Source organism: Schistocerca americana, chromosome 7 (genome assembly GCF_021461395.2).
Source record: "Schistocerca americana isolate TAMUIC-IGC-003095 chromosome 7, iqSchAmer2.1, whole genome shotgun sequence".
Lineage (NCBI taxonomy): Eukaryota > Metazoa > Arthropoda > Insecta > Orthoptera > Acrididae > Schistocerca > Schistocerca americana.
The window spans coordinates 350,499,865-350,520,628 of record NC_060125.1 but is presented as its reverse complement, the minus strand read 5'-3'; the positions used below and the strand labels follow the sequence as shown (position 1 = coordinate 350,520,628).

At 43.6% G+C, this 20,764-nt stretch overlaps 1 protein-coding gene across 1 annotated transcript in view; it reads right to left on the bottom strand.

Annotated features, from left to right (window-relative positions):
• LOC124621817 overlaps nucleotides 1-20,764 on the bottom strand; it is a 524,408-nt gene that overhangs the window by 454,761 nt on the left and 48,883 nt on the right. The gene's annotated exons all lie outside the window — the stretch shown is intronic.

The following is a 20,764-nucleotide window of genomic DNA, read 5'->3' as shown; positions in this document are numbered from 1 at the left end:
AGACAGGGACCCAATGTTGAAGAAATGCCAGAAGTTGAAAATACCGCTACAGTTGTAAGGTTCTTTTATTTGGGACACGACCGGTGTCCTAAATAAAAGAACCTTGCAAATGCAGCAGTATTTTCAACCTCATGGTATAATGCTCAGTTGCGGAAGTTCCTTCGACAAGATTGCTTGGTGAAGAAATTGTATACAGTGGAGCACAGCTACATTTTTTTCTCTCCCTGATGATTTGTGGTAAGGTATTCGGAGTACAAAGGAAGGGTAAAGATCATCACGTTCATAGAACAAATGCCCTTATGTAGGTCGGAATCGGAAATATAAGTAACAGTGGTGCTGCCTTCTTATTTAATCGTCTGCGCTGTTGGATTTCTGACGCTGTGTTTCCTTAGCGTGAGAAAGATATTCGCGTACCAAAATTCGGGCCGGCCGGAGTGGCCGTGCGTTTCTAGGCGCTACATTCTGGAACCGAGCGACCGCCACGGTCGCAGGTTCGAATCCTGCCTCGGGCATGGATGTGTGTGATGTCCTTAGGTTAGTTAGGTTTAATTAGTTCTAAGTTCTAGGCGACTGCTGACCTCAGAAGTTAAGTCGCATAGTGCTCAGAACCATTTGAACCATTTTTGAACCAAAATTCGTATTTGAGAGATGAGGCCTCTGAAACGCGAACTAATTTATCAGCTACGACATTTGAGGGAAACTAATGGTTCTTATAATTCCAAAGACAGAATTATAGTTGTCTCTCATACTCATTCTAATGGATCAGAATTCCGTCGTGGAGCCTATGGCCATGCAAATAAAGGTCACTCGAAGGATTTAATTACTGTGATTAAAACTTGGTTCGGTAAGCAATTTCGGTAAAACCTAGCACATTTTTAAATGCTGTTTAAGCATTTTAAATAAATTCAAGCCGCGATGTTTATACACCTCAGAGCCAATATCATTTAAATTAACTTAATTAAATTGCTATCAAATCGACATTCATTAAGTTTTTCGGTATAAAATCCTATTCGTTCATTAATCTCAAATAGCCGGCTGTAATTGTCAACTACCATGCAACGAGATTTCAAATAATTCATAGACAGATAGGGTTTCAGAAGAATTCGTAAGTATGGATACTGATGAATTTAAGGCTCTATACAAACACATGTACACTTTTGAGTGAGTGTGGAAATGGTATTTCTTCCCTCGGAACCGAACGCTGCATCCAAGCCTCTTCATGAAGGGACACCATTCGCATCAGAGACGGATGTCAACGATTACGCTGCTTCGCGGCTGGGGGCAAACTGTGCAGAAAGGGAGTACCGCCGGAACGGAACGGTAGAGCACTGGGAACCGCCTCCACGGTGGGAGACGTGCGTCTGGTGTCGTAACAGACAAAGGCGGCAGTCAGCAAGCTGTCTCACGTCTCTCCCCACCCCCCTCCGCCACCCACAGCACCTACCCCTACTCCTCTTTGGGTTTCCCACTGTATTATGTCACTCGCGGCCCGCAGCAGGAAGCGGTTAACATTAGCGAACCTAACGGCCGCCAGCGTACATACTAACGAGCTCACGCCGACAGCAAACTTGGCTAAGGGACCAAAAATCCGGCGATATTTGCCCTGGGACGTTCGTTGACAACTGTCCATCTCTCCTGAAGATTCAATATTCAGATGGAGCTCTCAAAGCCGGAACTCATAAATCGGTTTCCCAATATCGTTACTGGTTGATTCTGAATATCCGGTTTAACTGCCGGTTTTCCACTTCCACAATCGATTGTCGCTCCCGTTTTTGAAACGTGTTTGGATTCTTAGGTTGTTACGCTTGTGAAAATTTTCACCTGGTTTGGACAGAGTGACTTTTGTACAGTGAAGCAGACGTGGAAATATTAGACTGAGCGTGAAGCTGGCTAACTCTAACAGTTAACTGAAGACAAATAGAGACTGTGCTGACTAAACCACAAACTGGAGCGGGTTAGCAAATCAGCTTCAGGCCTCTTAGCATGTAAATACGACAGCGGGAAACGGTTTCTGAAATTCGCATTCCGACTTTTGGAAAATGTGTCGCTCGTGAACGTAGGTCCTGAGCCTAGTGGATATCGTGCAATCAACTCACAGCTGTTCAACAAGTCCAAAAATCACCACCGAAGCTCATCAGCTGTACGTTTAGGCCAACTGCTTTTATCATTCGTGCAGTTTTTGAGAGCTAATTATTGTTCAGTCTGATAGGTTGAAATACATAGTAGTTGTCTCGTTGTCTGACTGATGAATTTGTTTCGGACACTATAAAACAAGCTATAGGACTGACATCTAGAATGCTCCTAGAATCCCTTTGCTTATCGAAGCGATCAGTAGCGCAGTGTGTCAATTCAGAATAACTACTTAAATGAGAATGCGTTGTTTCACTTTTCCATGAAGTTATTTTTTACTCGAGCCAAACCACTTCACACTTCAATATGCAGCTATGGACTTGACAGTAGCGCAGTTTATTGCAGTTCATGTGTTCCGTTCAAATGAATAAACTGAAATGTTACAGTTCGATTATTTTTGTTTTTTAACGTACATCATAAAACTAAATTCATCCAAAATTGCCGAACGCCTTTAAGCAGTCATCACCTTCGTTTTCCGCAACGGAGATATGGAAAGATGAATTGCCAAGTTGCCACAGTTATTCCATGTGAAGGATATCCGAAAACTGCAACCACAGACTGAAATAACAAAATGAAGTTACTTTTCCTTTATTTAACTGCAACTGTTGGACAGTCTTACGTTGTTACCCGATTTCGGCCTCTGTGGGCGCTTTCAGATGATCAACACCTGCAGAACTCACCAATAAGTACGAAATGTCCAAATTGCACCTGGATGTATACACAAGTGTATAACACCCTATATAAGGTCAAATTCTTAAATATGTTTCTAAGAAAGCTGACAGCTCCCAAAAAGAAGTCACTATATGTTAATCGAACTGCTTTATTTTCATAATGCGTTTCGTGCTTAGCCCTTCATCAGATGACCCGCTAAATTAAAAACACGTTTTTATATTGCAAATGTGAATGCAAGCCGAAACGTTTTAATACGCGTTTTGAAAATAAAGGAGTTCATTAACATCTAGTGACTACTTATTGCGATCTATCAGCTTTTATAGCATCATATTAAAAATCATTAAATGTGGTCGCAAGCGTCACTCACGACTTTTAGTCGTACTTACGAAAGTTCATTTAGCAGTAAAAAGTCACTTAAACACAGATGTTCGTGAGGCGACATCCCAATTACATCAATGTGCCACCAAGACTGAATGCTCTTGTATTACAGCCGAGTATTATTTGATTAGCAGGATTCACGGTAGAAATGAGAGAATTTTAACACGTTATCGCCCTATCCTCTGACGACGTTTTTCTTTGCAGAGACGAAACAGTATGTATTAATTCGTGTCAGCAACCACGTCGTTAACCCAAGAACCAACAGCTTCGTTGTAATTAGACACCAGCCCACAAATTCCAAGTTCTGTGATTAATTCCTAATGTTATTATACTTCATCGAGCATGTTAACTTATTTGAAAAAAAATAATAATATCCGACTGCAACCAGTCTGGGTCAGAAAATCCACCGAGAGTTTGTACGATCACAGCCATACGGTCTTTCACCAGAAAGAAAGAAAAACATCACGCAGTTACGGAAAAACCTTCCTGTTTATACCTCTTTGTTATCGGAAGTAAAGAAAATACCCTATAGTGAGCTGTCACGGCTCTTACAACTGATCTTAATCTAACATTGTGGATGAAAAGCAGAGACATGGCTGTAAATTGGGGAAAACAACTAATACGGAACGGGAACGCCTGGTTCGCCAACCAATCCTCAAAACAGCGAGAACAGAGCAGCTTCCAAATACAGTAATGACTCTAACGTTGTTGGTTCGTTACTTTGATTGACAATGAGTCGCAAGTGTACCGACTAAAGAGAACTTCCGTGGAGGCGGGGTGCGCTCCATCTTTCAGCAGTATATACTTCGTATTTACTTCAGTGCCTAAGGGCAATCCTACTTGCCCGAGGTAACTAATTCGCAGTGTCTTGGTGACAGTTGGGCTAGAGACGGGCGTACTATTGAGGTAAACTTACTCAGATAAGTGCAATCAGCAGGGTTGGAATAAATGAAATGCAATGACATGCAATGATTTCAATGAGACTGGGAAGCTTTCGAATGGATCCTCTAACACGACAGTAATGTTGAAGACATGTTAGGTTCACTGGGTAACATGTGTACTGACTACAGAGCATTTCGTGGCGACCAGAGAGAACCACTTCCAGTTGTTTTACACTAAAGAGCCAAATGGTACACCTGCCTAATATCGCGTAGGCCTCACGGTAGCATGTGGAAGTGCCGCAACAAGACATGTCATGGACTCGACTAATGCCTGAAGTAGTGCTGGACGAAACTGACACGATAAATCCTGCAGGACTGTCCATAAGTCCGCCAGAGTACGAGGGGTGGAGATCTCTTCTGAACAGATGGTCATGTCTGGGGAGTTTGGTGGCCAGCGGAAGTGTTTAAACTCAGAAGAGTGTTCCTGGAGCCATTCCGAAACAATTCTGGACGTGTTGGGTGTCGCATTGTCCTGCTGGAACCGCCCAAGACTGTCGGAATGTTCAATGGACATGAATGGATGCAGGTGATCAAACAGGAGGCTTACGTACTTGTCACATGTCAGACTCTCATCTAGACGTATCAGGGGACCCATTTCACTCCAACTGCACACGCCCCACAACTTAACAGAGCCTCCAGCAGCTTGAACAGTCCTCTGCTGACATGCAGGTTCCATGGATTCATGAGCTTGTCTCCGTATCCCCACACGTCCATCCGCTCGAAGCAATTTGAAACGAGACTCGTCCGACGAGGCAGCACGTTTCCAGTCATCAACAGTCCAATGTCGGTGTTAAAGGGGCCAAGCGAGGCGCAAAGCTTTGTGTCGTTCAATCATCGAAGGTACACGTGTGGGCCTTCGGCTCCGGAAGCCCATATCGATGATGTTTCGTTGAATGGTTCGCACGCTCACACTTGTTGATGGTCCATCATTGAAATCTGCAGAAATTTGCGGAAGGGATGCACTTCTGTCACTCTGAGCGATACTCTTCAGTCGTCGTTGGTCCCATTCTTGCAGGATCTTCTTCCGGCCGCAGTGGTGTCGGAGATTTGATGTTTCGTCGGATTCCTGATAGTCACGGTACGCTCGTGAAATGGCGGCACGGGAAAATCTCCACTTCATCGCTAGCACGGAGATGCTGTGTCCCATCGCTCGTGCGTCGACTGTAACACAACATTCAAACTCACTTAAAACTTAATAAGCTGCCATTGTAGCAGCAGAAACCGATCAAACAACTACGCTGTACACTTGTCTCATATAGGCGTTGCCGTCCGTAGCGTCGTATTCTGCCTGTTCACATATCTCTGTATTTGTGCACGCATGCTTATATCAGTTTCTTTGGCGCTCCAGTGTATTAGTCACGCCGGCCGTTGCAGCCGAGTGGTTCTAGGCGCTTCAGTCGGGAACCGCGCGACTGCTACGATCGCAGGTCGGAATCATGCCTCGGGCAAGGATGTGTGCGATGTCCTTAGGTTAGTTAGGTTTAAGTAGTTCTAAGTTATAGGGGACTGATGACTTCAGCAGTTAAGTCCCATAGTGCTCAGAGCCATTTGAACCATTTTTGTATTGGCCAACATTATTCGTGTTTACATGATCGTAAACTGTTTCATGACGCCCCGTTTTGACCGAGGTCACTAATGCGCGACGTTGGTGTGACATTCTAATTACGAATTAACCAGTAATTCTGCCACCCTCGATTCTTTAAAGAATGTGTAAGACAGTTTCGATCGTCTAGTTACTTAACAAATATATAAGTATTTGGCGTTAGGCACGTAATCTCTGTATGGTAGAAGATGCAAAAGGTTTGTAATTATGTTTAAATTTTGCTAGTCGCTAAATGCTCTGATTATGAAACACTGTATGAGTATAGTCTGCCTAATACGCACTCTGTTTTACGAAAAGCTAGTTTTCTCCGCATCTCAATTTTTATGACGTCATATCTCCTGAATTATGTGTCGTACATTGAAACAATTATGCAGGTACATTCATTGTTATATATGGATACTGTCTCGATAATGTGTTGCGAATAGAGTTAGTAGGAAGAAGTGATAAATTAAAGCGTCATGCCCTATTCCCAATTTTACTACACGGATCGCGAAAATGTAGTAAGCGATAAACTTTTTCCTTTCATTATTTTGTGGGGACGGAGAAGCGGGAAGGGGGAGGGTCAGCAAGGAAAAGTTTCGAAAAGATTTAACTGTCTGTCAAGTTTGTTGAAAGCACTAAATTCTTCCATACAGAAATATTGGATGAATAAAGTCGAGAAATTTGCGTGCCATCAGTTACGCTGCCTCAATATAGTCATAAGTTACTAACTGATACCCTCCGTTTGTCGAGTGGCCACGAAAGCCTTAACAATTTTGTAATATAATAGTTGTCTTACTGTCTTAAACGCTCTACATAGGAGTGTACTTCTGAATGAATGGATCTACATCTACATATACATCAAACTCCGCAAGCCAAGTAACGGTGTGTGGCGGAGGGTACTTCTGATACCACTAACTGGTCCCCTTCCCCCCCACCCCCCCTTTTTCCTTATTTCACTCAGACGCACGCTTTCTTCTGACCTTGAAGAAGAGAGGCCGCTTTCTCTTGGTAGAAATCAGCAATAATACAGCACGTGGCCTAGAGATGGTACGGTTGCTTCAGCATCGTAGTGACCCTAATTGGTTTGCTTTCTCTATTCCAGTGGCATAAGACCTCATTCCAAGATGCCTATAGCAGTTGAACACTAGACGCGTATTTCAATGTCGCAGTGAACACATTCTTGATTGAGAATGAATTCTCTCCCTGCATATAGAGAGGGGAGGAATTGAAGAGTAACTGAAGCCTGAGTCGGACCGTACGGCGAACTCAAAACCCGTAACTGGAAGATTTCAAAATACTATATCCGTAAATCATTTTTTCTTTTTCTGTTGCTTCTGTAACCACCTGGTTTCTTGGGTTGCTACACCGATTATCGTTAAATGTTTGTTCCTAAAAGCAATTTGCAAATCTTCAGAATATTCAACCAGAAGAGAAATTAAACTACTATTAGCACAAACCAACAATAAAAGGCTCCTTCTTCTCATTATAAAGTCGAAACAACGCACTCATTTGTTGCAATTTCAACGGGTCATATGCACGATAATTGGTTAAGAAACAGAATGCGGCTATGTGATTTAGCTGCTTCTATGACAAAATGCTGGTCATTTACTAACTTTTACCAAAGGTTAGGAATATGACAATTGAAAATAACTGTAACGTTAACACTGAAAAAAGAAGAATATCGTAATAAAATGGTTCAAATGGCTCTGAGCACTATGGGGCTTAACATCTGAGGTCATCAGTCCCCTAGAACTTAGAACTAATTAAACCTAACTAACCTAAGGACATCACACACACACACCCATGCCCGAGGCAGGTTCGAACCTGCGACCGTAGCGGTCGCGCGGATCCAGACTGAAGCGCCTAGAACCGCTTGGCCACTCCGGCCGGCATCGTAAAAAGTACTAATCATTAAGAAATCGTTCGACGGTGTAGGAGACACATGATTTTTTCTTTCCTTTTAAGACTGCGTTTAGTGGGCGTTCTGGGTATTACTGGATTTGTGCATAAACTCGTATTCATGTAACAGAGACGTAGGTTACCAATAATGTATTTTCCTTCACTCTTTACAACAGTCTGCCAACGCTGGGATAACTTTCTGATTCCGTGACTGTAGAAATCACGTGCTTTTGAGTTGAACAAATCCTCGAGCCGTGTTCGGAGCTCATTTTCAGCCGGATAGGAAGTGCCTTGAAGTTTGTTCAACAGAGAGCGAAAAAGGTAAAAATTTGATGGCGCAAGGTCAGGTGAATAAAGTAGGTACGGAATGACTTCCCAACCCCACCTCTGTATAGTGTTCTATTTTTTCTTTTTTCTTCAATCCAGCAGAAAGCGGGCGGGCGTTATCGAGGAGCAGCATAAGCTCATGCAATCTGCCTGCTCTTTATCTGGAGCTGCGTCTCACTTGTTGACAGTAAATGTCAGCAGTGATGGTTAGACCAAGGGCAAGCAATTCGTTGTACACCACACCACCGCTGTTCCACGAATACATAACACTATCTTTTTGTGGACGCGCACAGGTCTTTGCACGTAGAGTTGCCGCTTTGTTTGGGCTCAAGCATTCCTTTCTTTTCCTTATGTTAGCATAGAGACACCATTCCTCGTCACCAATAACGATACGGCATAGGAATAGCCGGTGTTGTCCACGAGCCAACTGATAACGAGCAAACGGAGACGCACACAGAGCCACCTGCTGACTTTTGTGATTTTGGCTTAGAGCATGCTGTATCCGTGCTCCTGATTTTAGAACCTTCCCCATTGCACGAAAATGTCGCACAGTGGTGGACTGATCGCAGTTCATCACATTTGCCAGTACTCGACTGGATTAATGCTTTTAAACGATCCTCATCATACTCAAAGGTCTTCCCGAACGTGGAGAGTCACTAATGTCAAAACAATCCTCCTTAAAACGGGAAAACATTTTCTTGCCGTCCTCTCTCCAGTAGCACTACCCCTTACATGGCGCTGCTGTCTCTCCTCTACACACCGCAAACAGAAGAGTAAGTCAGATATATTCATATTTCTTCACTTGGTTCTCCATGTTCTAGCATCCACAGCTCCACCCTCTATCTCCAAATGACAAAATGACGATATTTGAAATCAAACAGCAACAGTAAGTCACACATAATAAATACCACTCGATAAATAAACCTATTGCAACAAGAATACCAACATGCAAAACAGAAATTCTACGAACTTATGCACCAAACCAATATCTGCGAAACTTCCTGGCAGATTAAAACTGTGTGCCGGACCGAGACTTTTTTTTTTTTTTTAATCTCATTTTGTTCGGTTTTGTTCGTTGCGTCTGCTCGGGGCGGACGTCGAAAGACATCGGTTTTTTTTCGTTGATGATCGATTAACTCAGTTTTTTTTTTATTACAGAGGGCACATAAACCTCTGACCGAACACGCTGAGCTACCGTGCCGGCAAACTCGAACTCGGGACCTTTGCCTTTTGCGGGCAAGTGCTCTACCAATTGAGCTACCCAAGCACGACTCACGCCTCGTCCTCACAGCTTCACTTCTGCCAGTACCTCGTCTCCTACCTTCCAAACTTTACAGAAGCTTTCCTTCAATATCTGCGAAAGTTTCCAGTCAGTTGATCATGACTGTAACGGAAAGCACACATTGGATAATATTTTCTTTTTAGAGTGTCACTAATTCAGACTTTCGTATTCAGTTGACTGAACACCACTACGAAGGGATAAAATGACCAGGATTATGTTGTCAATAGTATTCGAACTGACATCGTAACTTCCTACCGCCAAAGACTACATATTCATTATCAATGTCTTCAGACATACTGGTTAGTAGATGCTGTACATTTAAAATTATCGTGGCATTACCGCTAACCAGTAACGATAAAAAGAGAGTAAAGATGTTTTCAGGAACGTAACAATAAAGCAACGAAGCCTGTTACAGTAACTTTAATTAGAACTGGGAAACTTCCGGGTATTTATTACGTTACTGCAGGAGAATTATATCACGTGCGCTAACAACGAGAAAGGTGCTCTTAATTAACTACCAACAACAGCTTAATTTGCATACGGTGCATCCAGGTGAACGTCTGCACAGAGCATTCATCCCGTGTAAGCGTCTCCCACACTTCTGGGTGGGACTGTTTTCAGATCTCAGCGCGAGAGAGAAACCACTGCTGTTATCTTCAGCTGAGGGGTTTAATGTCTCTTTGTCAACGACGTCGTTTACAGGCCGACGGAACTGACTTATATAACGCTGAAAGAGAGCGTCGGGCAGCGGTGAGGCATCTAAATATTTCGCATATATCCTCTATTAGTAAAACAGCGTCCAGAAAATAAAATTACAGGATTATTCAATCTTTTTAATGAAACAGGAGATGTACCATGAAAAGCCCAGTATTCTTCCAACACTGTTGCCGAAGACAAAGCCACATGATAACCAGATTTCATAAATCGAGGGAAAAAAAAGACAGATGATGTTAGGTCACAAATGAGGCGAAACCTAGCCAAAGTGTAGAAGATATGACCCACATAAACATGCCTTAAAAATAATCCGTTTACAAAGCGTAACTTTGTTACAAGTACTCGTAAAAATAAAAAAATTTTGAGATGTGTGTGAAATCTTATGGGACTTAACTGCTAAGGTTATCAGTCCCTAAGCTTACACACTACTTAACCTAAATTATGCTAAGGACAAACATACACACCCATGCCCGAGGGAGGACTCGAACCTCCGTAAATATCAGTACGGAGTGTCCGCTCTTGCAAACGCAATACAGTACATGCAGCGAGGTGCGAAAATGTTACTTATGGTGTCTCTGCACCCCTTAGTAAGTATGTGCCAAATTGCTTGTGTATTATTCCGGCAGAATCGCACATATAATCTATCAGATACAAGGCGTTGCTAACCTTTATGAGCAACGGAATGCCGATGACATTGTAATTCTGACAGAGACGGCGAAGGATTTGGAAGAGAAGCTGAATGGGCCGGACATTGTCTTCAAAAGAGGTGATAACATGAATATCGGTGAAAGCATAGATAAAATTATAATGTAAAGCAGCTAAATTAAATGAGACGATCCTGCGGGTATTAGGTGAGGAAATGAGATACTGGAAGTAGAAGATGAGTTTTATTATTTGGCAGTAAAATAACTGACGGTGGCTAAAATAGAAGTGATGTAAAACAAGGAAAGCGTTTTTCCAAAGTATAAATTTCTTAACATACAGAAATGTAAGGGTTGGGAAGTCTTTAGCTATTCCTCCCGAAGTATGGCCTTGTATTGATGTGAAATGTGGACGATTAACAGCTCAGACAAGAAGAGAAGACAAGCTGTTGAAACGTGCTGTTACCGAAGGGTGCTGAGAATTAAGTAGGTAGATCGTATGAATAATGAAGAAGTATTAAAGCGAACTGATAAGAAAAGCAATTTATGGCGCTTCTTGATTTTAAGAAGGGATCGGTTGACACGACACATCCCAGGACAGGGACCATCAGTTTGGTGATGAAAGAAAGTATGTATGGGATGAGGGAGTGGGGAACATTGTAGACGGACACCAGAGCTTGATTGCAGCAAGCAGGTTCAGATGCTTGTAGGCTTCAGTAATTATGCAGAACTGACGAGCAGCGTCAAACCAGTATCCACACTGAACACTATAACAACAATAATCAATGTGCCACGACCCTTCCAATGACGTTCGTCCTCTAAATGGAACCACAACTATTAAATCGGCAGTCCTTGCTGTTTCTGTCACCTGCATGGTACCAACTGCTATCATACTCCTCGGGCTTAACGCCGCTGCACTTACGTGCTTTACGTCCTAAGCAATAAACGTTGGTAGTTGATAATTTCATGAGCAATCAAATTAAAGACATCTACCATGTATCGTGCAGCACCCTCATTTGATCTGACAATTGCCGCGAAGCCCAGTAACATGGAATCTTTGAGTTACTGGCATTTCAGGTGCCACCATCAACATTACACATAAGTTATATTTTTCATACTATTTTTCTTAATTTAGATATTAGACTTACAGATTTGTACATTATGCATTCTTCTTTTACGGCTATTTCAAAATTTCAAAGGTGCTTTTACGAAAACTTTGAAATGAATATTTTTTTGATTTTACGCTGCAAATCCAGTTCATTTTTTTGTTTTCGTTTCTAACAGAACATTGGCCAAATGAATACCTGGACAGTGTCGTGTATGTCAGCTGGTTTGTTAATATTATTGAATCGACATTGTAATAGTAAGTAGAACGAAGATGCCCGTTTCGTCAAGAAGAAATTGGAAATTTGTGATGAGTTCCATGGGATCCAACTTTTGAGGCCATCGGTCGATAGGCTCACACACTACTTAATTTAACTTAAATTAACTTACGCTGAGGACATCACACACACCCATACCCACGGGAGGACTCGAGCCTCCGACGGAGGGAACCGCGCGAACCGTGGCAAGATACCCAAGACCGCACGGCTACCCCGCGCGGCTCGTCGAGAAGAAAACGGCTTCTTTCGGTAGAGGGGAAAATGATTTGTTTCTCACATACGGGTAACTATCAAGTGTATGAATCATTTTAGAACATCAGTATAGGCAAGTAGCTAAAAAAGAAGGAACAAATGATGCAATGCGAGAAAGGCAAACTCTCAAAGTTCTTTTTGAACCTGGTGCCGGCAAGGTTGGAACACCACCAACAGGGACGGCCTGGACCGTAGTTGTTGAAAATGGCGGCGAACCAGCCATAGATAGCATTTTGTGTACGACGAGGGGCGCTCAATAAGTGATGCAAACATGTTCTTTTCTCAAAGCAGGTTGGTATTATTAAGTATTCCATTACCTCTCATTACTCTCCACTCTTTAGCTACAAAATCCTATTTTCAATATAATCTCCGTTCAGAGCGACAGCCTTGCGCCACGCCGGCTGGGGTGGGCGAGCGGTTATAGGCGCTACAGTCTGGAACCGCGCGACCGGTGCGGTCGCAGGTTCGAATCCTGCCTCGGGCATGGATGTGTGTGATGTCCTTAGGTTAGTTAGGTTTAAGTAGTTCTAAGTTCTAGGGGACTGATGACCTCAGAAGTTAAGTCCCATAGTGCTCGGAGCCATTTGAACCTTGCGCCACCTTACTGGAAGGGCCTGTACGCTCTTATGGTCGCAGCCATTGTTTTGCTGCATCAGTAAACTCCCCATCGTCCGCATATAGCTTCCCTTTAAGCCAACCAGATTGAAGACAGGAGGGGGGGGGGGGGAGGGAGGGGGTAAGACACGGGCTACATGGAGGATGAGGAGGAACAGTCCAAAGAAGTTTCGCGAGCTCCTCCCGGGTGCGCAGACTTGTTAGGCCTTCCACTGTCATGGAGAAGTCGTTTCTTCAGTTTCCTGATGGTAGCGCAATACATCTCAGAGCTTCTCGTTGCACAATGGAGGAGGACATCAAACAGAATAACCCCTTCAGACTCCCAGAAGACGGTCGCCATGAGATTATCGGCTGAGGGTGCGACTTTGAACTCTTTCTTCGGAGGAGCGATAGTGTGGGCCACTCCATGGATGGCCGTTTTTTTTCCACTTCGATTGATGAACCTATGTTTCATTGCCCATGACGATGTTCGATACAAAAAAGTCATGATCAGCCTCGTAAAGCGCAAGAAATTCCGCACAGGTTGTCCTCCGTTGCTCTTTATGGTCCTCGGTTAGTTGACGAGGAACCCAGCGGGAACACACCAGGCCCAACGACTCATCGTGCTTTTGTTCGCAGTTGGGTCTCCACAGACATACAGCAAGTACCTATGATTATCTGCGATGCTCTGGTTTTCCACCAAGGGAAACTCAATGACGGCTCTCTACTTGGAACGCAACTCCGTAACAGATGCCATTTTGAAGGTTACGTACAGTGCCGATACCAGTCGGAACTACACGAAGACTTCGTGGGTCTTCGCGATACCACGTCCCTCACACAGTTTAGTGTCTTTTCCAAAACGGCCGGTCGACCCGAATGTTTCGAGACCCGCAAACAACCATCCTCCTCTCATTTCTTGTCCCACTTCACAGTGCTACGTCCCTGGTGGTTCTGTCACTAGACTCCGTCCCGGGCTCAATCCCTGTAGAATTGCACCAGGTCCACTCGGCGTGCTTGCAAAATAAATACCGGTGATCCATCCTGGGGGTAAAAGGTGGCCGAGTGAGGGACCCACCAACCTTTCTTCCCCTTCTAGTGCCGCGGCGAACAGACACCTTGCACTATGTCTGTAGTCAGGCTGATAGTCAATTCACCAGCTTACGTCACAGACTTTTATTTCACTAGGCTCAATACCGATTGGCAATGGGCAGATTCTACAGTGGGCCTCCAACAGGTAATGCGGAATTTGTTGCGGGACATGGTGGAATATTCCACCATGGATGGAAAATCCTTCGTAAGTTATTAAGAGTGGAGGTGCACAGACAGCAATCGCTGGACAGGCCGTAGTGCGGCACTGACATTGCGGTACAAGAGTGGTCACCAGGCTCGCTGGACGTGACGCCTCCGACTTTTCCTTGGGGGGGGGGGGGGGGTACATCAAGGACAGTGGTAAAATTATATTGCAGTAACTGTTTCTTTTTTTTTACGATCTACTCTGCAATGTCCTTCAAACATGCATGCATATCTGAAGGAACAGACATTAGTGCTATCGACAACTACATTAAAAACAAGAAAAGTATTCGCAATTGCGACTGTGATCAGACTACTCTAGGTGCATAATGTATTGATGACAATGAAAATCCATGCCGGACCGGGGCCTGAACCTGGATTTCCCGCTTTATGCGAGCGGCCGCTTCAACAGACTCGGCCATCCGAACAAGCTTCCAGGACCGACCCCAACTTCCAAAGAATATAAGTCAAACACCTTTCAGCTGTCACAATTGTTATTCTATTGGACCAGTTTCGGCCATATATTACGCGATCTTCTGGCCTCGAGTCCCGTGTGTAGAAGGATCAATACAGCAGACAGCATTCAATGCCTGGTATTTCGAGACAGCGACCACTTCAAACAACACCAGGCGACAAAAGATGGGACAGGTGGTGTTTGAAATGACCGCTGTCTCAAAAATCTGCAGAAACCAGGCAACGAATGCTGGCGCGTATTTTGATTGAACCACAGGTGAGAATCCTTCTACACATCGGAGGCCTGAAGATGGCGTAATATATCGTCGAAACTGGTAGCACAATAAAATAGCAATTTAAACGGTTCAAAAGTGTTTGATTTGACATTCTACACTAAACAGTCGAGGTCTCGCAACCGTCTGTGAAAAGTTGGACATACATAAATTTCCACATGTCACCGTGTATCTACGTCCTGTGCTCGCACAATTGCTGATTCCCGCACAGGGAGAAACATGTGATTATTGCTGCGGCCTCTTGGTGACACGAAATACCACACTGCAGTGCGGGTGTTTTTACGAGGTACTCTGAGATTCCGTGATAGAGGAGGAACATTGCAAAGACTTGCGACACCGCAAAGCAGCAGCTGTACTTACCGTTACTCCTGATGTGTAGATGCGGTTCGGACAGAATTGTGCTGCCAGTTAGATATGTGTCCGGTGACGAAGGATAGACATAGGCAGAGTGTACATTAATAAACTATACAAACTGTAGAGACGGATTCCTGATTGGAAATGGAGGAAAAAGGTCCTATCAATATGTGTCCGGAAATGGATGGCTTGCAACGACAACTGAAACCTCCCCTTTGAAAATTAAGAATGACAGTGCTGGAAAACTTCTACGTTATTTGGTTTTAAACAGCTGAGCAAAACTGAACGTACTCAGACAGTTCTCTCTTTACTTATTTTGACCATCGCTAAACTGACACACAATATTTTTTAGCGCAACGCAATCTGCCTTTCAGTAATCCCTACAAAAGAATGGCATTGGCTAACAATAACCTATACCTTTCATGAATCTCTTACCTCACAAAAATCTTCGTTACTCGAACTACTGTAATACAGCGAGCGCCAATACTGCCAGCTAAATAAAAGATTCTAACTACTGAAGGCACTAACTATTGATAGGCATAGTTAGTAAATGAAAGATTTCGATAGAGAACAAACAATATATTTACCTTAATAGTGTTCAAAAGTCGTAATATACATTATCAGTTCATGACATCCAGCCTTACAAATTTCCTTTTTCTGACGGACACACGTCCAGAGCCGGCCGCGGTGGTCTAGCGGTTCAGGACCTCAGTCCGGAACCGCGCGACTACTACGGTCGCAGGTTCGAATCCTGCCTCGGGCATGGATGTGTGTGATGTCCTTAGGTTAGTTAGGTTTAGTAGTTCTAAGTTCTAGGGGACTGATGACCACAGATGTTAAGTCCCATAGTGCTCAGAGCCATTTGAACCACACGTCCAGATCGTCCGTTCTCAAAACACTCGCATCTCTCTCCCCACACCACTGCAGGCGTCTCACCTCCAACTACCCAAGCTACGCGCTGTTCACATCCAAGTGCTCAGTACTACACAAGCGAATATTCCAACAATTGAGTCCAACCAGCCACAGACTGCACACAGCGCAGTCAGCGATTTTCATACAGAGCACTACGTGGCGTTACCAACATAAAAACCTAAACAGCCTACTTACACAACAAATCATCCCGGATAACAGTACAGAGCTGCATCCACGTCACAACAGATGTTCAAAGTGGTCTCCATGGGATTGCAGGTTATAAGGGTAGTAGCGACTGTCAAGCAGGATACTCGTAACCGTACTTTGGCTTACACCATGCAGGCGGGCCACTTGCCTAGAGCTCAATATGCTGTACAACACGGTCCTCCAAATCTGGTGTACGCACAATTCCCTGCACGTGCGCCTGCCTAAAAGGACCCATGATCACACCAACACCCAAAAAGGGCTTGTAATGCTGTGTGATGTGGTTGGTGTCTGAGATTGGAGAGTACTTGTTTATGTATGGCCGCGCTGTCTCTCGATCGTTTCTATTTGCTTGACCGTACACAAACACCATCTCGGCGTGTTCCCGACATCAATACCGGACCCTTCTGCTGCTAACAGCACACTGCGTCAGTCACACAGCCTGCAGTACACAAAGAACACACGACACGTGGTCAGAGGTACTGTCATTCGTCAACGCCACCTACAGTGGCAACGATGCATTTCCGGACACATGTTTATGGGACCTTTTTTTTTCCTCTCCATTTCCAGTCAGGAATCCGCCCCTGCAGTTTGTCGGGTTTATTAATGTCATTATGTACACCACTTATAAACATTGTTTAAAAAAATCTTTGAGTGTTTGTCTTTCACTCACTGCATCATTTGTTAAGTTGTTTTTAGCCATTTATCTGCACCGATTTTTGGAAATATTTCTCAGACTTCATAATTACCATGTTAATCACAGTGCCAAAATTACGGCTCTGCATTATCATCTTCTAGTCACAGTTCTTTTGTTCAACAATGAAAGAAAAGACTCAGCTACGTTACATTCCATAACTGGAGATGTCGAAATTCTCATCAAGTCTGCAACTTCCTCTGCACTATCGGGGCAGAGTCGACGTCGCACACGCCATCATCAGACGGCAGTAGCTTATATTATCTCCTTTGAGCTGGGATAAGATAGATAAAAATCTTTTGAAACCTATTTCGTTTGTGTCGCGACGATAACAAGTCACAGCCATCTAGTCTCGAAATGCTCTTTAAGTCTCGTTATCGCTTCACCGGCTGCGTGATGGCCGTTTCACCGAACTTGAGGTGTCTATGAATCACTCACGACCTCTGCAGACTTCATTAATCACAAGCGCTCAGACGGATCGGCACGAAGTAAATGCAACGAACTGTCAATATATATATATATATATATATATATATATATATATATATATATATATATATATATATATATATATATACGTCTGTATTCACGTATATCGAGCCTTGTCAGAAGTATTTCTTAAATTGTTAATTACTTCCTGCACAAACAGTCTTCATGCTGATTATACGAAAATCGTGCTTTACTCACAGTGGCGGTTGAGTTGCTCTCACAGTATTCCTGCAGGGACTACTTCGTTGCTGAAAATGTCCTTCGTTTTTACTAATTCTGGTTTTGTTATGTAGTGATGCGATTCAATGGACTCGCATTCGAAAGGAGACGACCATCTACACATGACTTTTCTTGTTTTTCCGGATCACTTCAGGCAAATGGCTGTACGAGTCCTTCAACAATTATACGGTGAATTTCTTACTCCATTCTCCTCTGTCTGAAGTATCACATCGTTTCTGCTGAATGCGCACGGGACATCAGCGCACCACACAAAAGTGCACCAAGGAGAGTTACAAAATAACAAGATGCTCTCGGAATAAAACGGCACTGTCTTCTATGAAGCTTGAATGAGTGCTTCTAGCCCTCTTGGTATTCATCTCATACGCCGCACCCATTTCCTTACCTCATCAAGAGTGGTAGTTGCATTTTGGGTCAAAAGTAGCATCATGAGAGTTCTCTCTCCATTTGATGACAGTGTTTTTTTTACGGAGGTATGCCAGGAAGTTAAGTTCCTAATAAACTACTGAACGTGTTTACACTGTACTGTTACGGCGAATTAAAAAAAAAAATCTTCCTTTTGTTCCCAGAAAGGTCTACAGCTGAATTCCGCAAAATAGTGCATTTCCCAAAGAACAGAAGATGTGAACGCCTGACTTTATACTATCGCCAGCATTTCGACAAATAATATTGTCTTTGAGGACAAAAATTATCTCTCCCTCTCTATAATTACCTCGAGATACAATATACAGGGTGGTCCATTGATAGTGACCGGGCCAAATATCTCACGAAATAAGCATCAAACGAAAAAACTACAAAGAACGAAACTCGTCTAGCTTGAAGGGAGAAACCAGATGGCGCTATGGTTGGCCTGCTAGATGACGCTGCCAAAGGTAAAACGGATATCAACTGCGTTTTTTCAAATAGGAATCCCCATTTTTATTACATACTCGTGTAGTACGTAAAGAAATATGAATGTTTGTTGGATCACTGTTTTCGCTTTGTGATAGATGGCGCTGTAATAGTCACAAACGTATAAGTACGTGGTATCACGTAACATTTCGCCAGTGCGGACGGTATTTGCTTCGTGATACATTACCCGTGTTAAAATGGACCGTTTACCAATTGCGGAAAAGGTCAATATCGTGTTGATGTATGGCTATTGTGATCAAAATGCCCAACGGGCGTGTGCTATGTATGCTGCTCGGTATCCTGGACGACGTCATCCAAGTGTCCTGGCGTTCGCCGGATAGTTACGTAATTTAAGGAAACAGACAGTGTTCAGCCACATGTGAAACGTCAACCACGACCTGCAACAAATGATGATGCCCAAGTAGGTGCTTCAGCTGCTGTCGCGGCTAATCTTCACATCAGTAGCAGACAAATTGCGCGCGAAACGGGAATCTCAAAAACGTCGGTGTTGAGAATGCTACATCAACATTGATTGCACCCGTACCATATTACTATGCACCAGGAATTGCATGGCGACGACTTTGAACGTCATGTACAGGTCTGCCACTGGGCACAAGAGAAATTACGGGACGATGACAGATTTTTTGCACGCGTTCTTTTTATCGACGAAGGGTTATTCACCAACAGGGGTAACGTAAACCGGCATAATATGCACTATTGGGCAACGGGAAAGCCACGATGGCTGCGACAAGTGGAACATCAGCGACCTTGGCGGGTTAATGTATGGTGCGGCATTATGGGAGGAAGGATAATTGGCCCCCATTTTATCGATGGCCATCTAAATGGTGCAATGTATGCTGATTTCCTACGTAATGTACTATCGATGTTACTACAAGATATTTCACTGCATGATAGAATGGCGATGTACTTCCAACATGATGGATGCCCGGCACCTAGCTCGCGTGCGGTTGAAGCGGTACTGAATAGCACATTTCGTGACAGGTGGACTGGTCGTCGAAGCATCATACCATGGCCCGCACGTTCACCGGATCTGACGTCCCCGGATTTCCTTATGTGGGGAAAGTTGAAGGATATTTGCTATCGTGATCCACCGAAAACGCCTGAAAACAAGCGTCAGCGCATTGTCAACGCACGTGCGAACATTACGGAAGGCGAACTACTCGCTGTTGAGAGGAATGTCGTTACACGTAATGCCAAATGCAATGAGGTTGACCCACATCATTTTCAGAATTTATTGCATTAATGTGGTATTTATAGGTAATCACGCAGTAACAGCATGTGTTCTCTGAAATGATAAGTTCACAAAGATACATGTATCACATTGCTACAAGCGAAATAAAATGTCCAAACGTACCTACGTTCTGTATTTTAATTTAAAAAACCTACCTGTTACGAACTGTTCCTCTAAAATTGTGAGCCATATGTTTGTGACTATTAAAGCGCCATCTATCACAATGCGAAAAAGTGGTCCAACTAAAACATTCATATCTCTTTACGTACTACACGAATATGTAATAAAAATGGGGGTCCCTATTTAAAAAATCGCAGCTGATATCCGTTTCACCTATGGCAGCGCCATCTAGCGGGCCAACCACAGCGCCATCTGGTCTCCCCCTTCAAGTTTCGTTCTTTGCAGTTTTTTTCGTTTGACGCTTATTTCGTGAGATATTTGGCCCGGTCACGATCGATGGACCACCCTGTGTAGTTAAGTACCTGCAGAATATCTAGAAATTTATTTTACTACGCGACTGCGCTGCGAACAATCAGTGCAGCTACAGTCTCAGTAACAAAAACTGTTTTTTTTATTAAAAATCAGAGTAATGGAGCTGTTTTTTTATTGGCCATTGGTTCTCCGATGCCAACTGGTATTTTATTTTGAAAGAAAATTAACAAAGTTTAAAATTACATGTGTGGTGATCAGGCAGATGCACAGAAACAAATGTAATTCATTGGTTCAAGGATTAACTTTATACTTTGCTAGTCCTGTAATACAGCGAACAGTAGATGAACAGAACCCGTAGTGTGTGTCACCCACATTTTCAAGTCATGCGCAGTGCACGTAGTGAGGCAAAGTGGTAAGTGTCGCATTTCCCGAATCGCTAGCGTTGAAAGTAAAGCATTCTGAAGCT